Genomic DNA, 4254 nt, shown 5'->3' on the forward strand with positions numbered 1-4254 from the left:
ATAATTAGAACACTGTAAGTCAAATAAATTGCAGGAAAGACCAAACATGAAGTTTATGCAGCACAGATATAAAATACATTTTAAAAAAATCCTGAAAATAGTGAACTTTAAAGCTGTGATTACTGCATGACTAGACTAGTCTCTTTTACTTTTGCAAGGGAAATAAAAATGTGAAATAGTGAGGAGCCTCCTCCTCAAACTGACTGACTTTATCAGGATGTATCAGCACATAAGGAACAGTTTAAATCAAGAGGATTAGAACTCAATTGAATTAACTTCCACATGCTTTATATCTTTCCTCTTTGTTCTTATGCTAATTTGTTACCATTAATTTGACTCTAATCCCCTTTTCGTGAATAACCTTATTCTAAAATAAATTGATAGAATACTCCCAAATGAATAGAAGTCTTTAACCAATAGGATGACCGGAAAATTAAGGAGATATTGGGAATACAATGCTAGATGATAAATGACAAAATATTTTTGTGGTGTGTAAAGTTATTTCACTGTCTTTGCAGTGGAAAATCATGCACAGTGACTGTCCAAAGAAAATCAACCACATACTGTATCTTCTGCTTATTTTTTTCCCCTGTGATTTTTTCCTTGTTCTCACCTGTGGATGTTTATCCTTAAATGCATACCACTAGAGGGTGCTCAAATAGCAGTGTTCCTGGGAATTTATAAATGGTTGTTTCTGACTGGATTAGGTATTTGGCTTTTATGCAGCTAGCTGTGAACCTAGTTCTCCTCAGTTACTCTGTTTTGCTTGTTTGCTTCTTTGCTTTCCTTCTGTCTTTTTATTTAAAGTTTATGTAAGCTTGAGAACCTCCCGTTGAACTGAGTTGCTGCTTCGTCATCTTGGTGCTTTTTGAATGGCCTTCATCAGCACAGCAAGAATAACCTTGCTGTGTCTCTCCTCATGTCACAGCCAAATATGACTTTCCTCTCCACAAAAATGAAGCTAGAATTAAGTAACAACTTCCATGTAATGAGAACAGATGTGGTAGAACTGTGGAACCCAGCATAATTTCAGGGTAAGCAGACCTGAGTATTTGGCTTCTCTTCCATCTCCTCCAAAAACTAAGTGTATTTGTATTTTTTGACCTTAACCATTGTCCATTTCCTGTGCAGAGAGACATTCCAAATTATAAAATCCCATATTAAAAATTCTAAGCAAATACACAACACCGTATTAAAGAACCTCCACAGGTGAGAGTGTTTGTGATGACTCTGAAAAACCTTGCATGTATGCTGTTCATAAAACCTTCAAGGACAAGGAGACAAAATTCTCTGTAGTCAGGGAAGCTGGAATAAAAGAGCAAGTGATCAACGTTGTAGCTGAACTAGTCTTCATCAATAATCAGTAATCTGTGTAATAACACGTAGTTACATAGTGCCCAACAATACTCAAATGACATTATATTTTTCCGGTTTTGTTCCAGCCTACAAGGTAGGTCATGGCGAAGAACAAGTACTGTGAGATTATAGCTGGGGGAAAAAAAAACCCTTTAGGGGATTTCTGGAATAAATGGATTGGAAAGAAAGAGAATATTTTATGGACAAGCATAACTGCAGGCAAGTGAATTCAAAGACAGGTGGGAAAATGAGGTAAAGCATCTGTAATGAAAGAGGGAAAGAAACATGTCCATCCACCCTATGGGTGCAGAACTGAGTGCTTTTTACTGTATACCACCCTGCAGGTATGTAAATTGAATTGCTCTACATAGAAAGCAGACCAGACCCTGTCTAGGTTAGACAGTACAGTTTTGAATGAAAAAGATTTCTTTACTTTGTCTGTCTTGTTAACTGCTCAGAAATTTTTGTGTTCATGCTGCTATATTCCATTATTACAAACAGTTGAAAAAATCAGAACATAGTTCCAAATGCCGAGATGAGCAGTGTCTTCTCAGAGCTATAATGCTGGCTAGATTTCAAATATAACTTTTAAATATTTGTATTCTAGCAAATGCAGAAGTAGTCATTTATAAGCATAATATTAGCACTATTTTGCTCAGGTATGTTATCTTTTGCTCTATAACTCCAGTGAGGTTTGCAAATATGAATGACTTGTGTGATGATTTTATTGGCGGTATTTGTCTCAGAATGAACCCTGTGCCTGTCCACCCGTACATGGATGATGCACAGGTACACAATCTATGATGTAAGCATTATGTAAATATACATTTTTTTTTTTTGGAACAGAGGATTACTCACAACATAGTCCTGTTGTGGTCTGTTTTAAAATAGTGGAGTTGTGTGTGTTTGAAGTGTTACACAAAAGTTTACATAGACAAAATGATTCATGTTCCTTCCTTCTTTTGTGCCATTGCCAAGTAACAGGGTTCTGCCAAGTGCTGAAGCTCCTGAAAACTGCACTCATATCTTCAGTTAGCGAGCATGGGTAGAATGCCAGAATGGGTAGAAAAGGAATTTCCCTGTGATAGCTAAGATGTATGCTATTAATACTGTGTTATAGCAAGAAGTGTTTTAGTGCCTATTTAATGACAGATCCCCATAGTTGGGGAATATTGTTTGAGCAAGATAAGAATTTTATTTCATACTGCTTTCAGTGTGAGCTTCCTGTGCAATGGGGAAATACATTTCAAAAAAAAAAAATCCTTATTTTTTGAAGACACAGCAGTACAAATAAGGAACTACTGGGTTTCTTTAAACTGCTTTCTAGTTAAGAGAATGCATCCTGCATCTGGTTTGTTAGTAGCACATGCCATAACCAGGAGATGATCAAATGATCCACAAAAACCTCCTCATGTTTCCTCCTCATGAAAGAACAAGATACTTGAGAGAAAAAAATGAAATCATGGTCTTTGGCAGCTGTGTGGACATGTTGTCTCATCAATTATTTTATATACGTCATAATTTCTATGTTCTATAGTCTAGCTACAAATGTCTTAGCCCTGCCTAATTTTTACTATGTTGATGTACTAAGTTGAGTCTTTATCTTTAATTCTTGGTGTGGTATAAAGTTCTCCTCGTATTTTGGGTAAGTCTATATCTGTTGAGGTAAGTCCTCATGAGGATTTACTTTGTGTAATGTCCGTGGCTTTCTGAGTTGTAGTTTACAGATTTTTCTATGCTAAAATATTTTTACAGTTCATTACTTTTCATTTACTCCATAAGAACACAAAGGAGTCTAATCAGCTTTTCAGTTCAGGATGCATTTAACAATAAATTGATTGTCTACCAAAGAAAGGAGCCAATACAAGGCAAGACAAAAAAACTACTGTATATGTCAGCTGATGCAATTTATAGCTGACTTTAAATATTACGGTGTTGACTGCGCACAAAGATTACACTGTAAAAGATTAACTAGGTCAAATTAAAAGCAAATCAAATGACTGACACACTCTGAAGTCTATAGATAACAGCAGGATTAATGCAGGATCCTGTAGCGCTTTGCTCACACTAGCAGCCCCAGAAAAGTCAAAGGCTGTCAGGACTGTCTGAAGCCTACTGGAAATTCTCTGAATGGCAACCTCACACTCACAGGTGAACAGCGGCCTCAGTACCAGCCCCTTGTCTCTGCAGGCCAGGCTAAAGAAGCAGAACTGTGAGTAACTCAACTTTCCTATGCTTACTTTCCTGCCAGAAAGTCAATGGAGATAGGGTAGTGTAGGACAGAAGAAGCGTTTAATTTCTCCTGAAGGTTTCTGAGACAGCATCAAACAAGGGAGAAGCTTGAAAATACAGTGTATATCCAAGAACAGGGCACCTAAAATGCAGCATAAAGCCCATTGCTTTAGCACCATTATATAAAACAGCGATGACTTCCTCAGGAGTTCAGGAGCAAATAAATCTCTTATTACTGTTGTTATTATTTTTGAATGACAATTCCTTCTCTGAAGAATGGTCTTTTCATAGCTACTGACAAAAGCAATGCTTTTTTGAGTACACATCACATGACATTTCTCTGTTGAGCACTGTCCTATTCCTGCAGCTGTGCGCTACTGCTGTTAAATATTGTTAGATGTTTGTCTCAGCTTAATGTCAACCTTAAACATTTATTTTTCTGTTTGTCTTTGTCATGACCTGAAAACCTCAGGAGGGATTAAACCTAAGTTAGTGCAATGTATGAGGACTAAGTGAAAAAAAAATAGCAAAAACGGAACAATATTCTCCTCTGCTCCTATTTGGCTTGCCGTCTGGTAAATCATTGCCTTTTCAGGATCAGTATCTGACCAATATATAGATTATGTACATAAATAAAAATTGTTCATTTTAAACAAAGCTAACTTT

At 36.6% G+C, this 4254-nt stretch overlaps 1 long non-coding RNA gene across 1 annotated transcript; it reads left to right on the top strand.

Moving 5' to 3' along the window:
* The first annotated feature begins 833 nt into the window (after positions 1-833).
* LOC112946638 lies at positions 834-3587 on the top strand. The gene is made up of 2 exons (XR_003249272.1): positions 834-1034; positions 3508-3587. It is a non-coding gene; the product is annotated as an uncharacterized LOC112946638 (long non-coding RNA).
* Positions 3588-4254: the final 667 nt, after the last annotated feature.

This window comes from Nothoprocta perdicaria, unplaced genomic scaffold (assembly GCF_003342845.1).
Source record: "Nothoprocta perdicaria isolate Ctin4 unplaced genomic scaffold, notPer1 scaffold_1, whole genome shotgun sequence".
NCBI classification, from domain to species: Eukaryota; Metazoa; Chordata; class Aves; order Tinamiformes; family Tinamidae; genus Nothoprocta; species Nothoprocta perdicaria.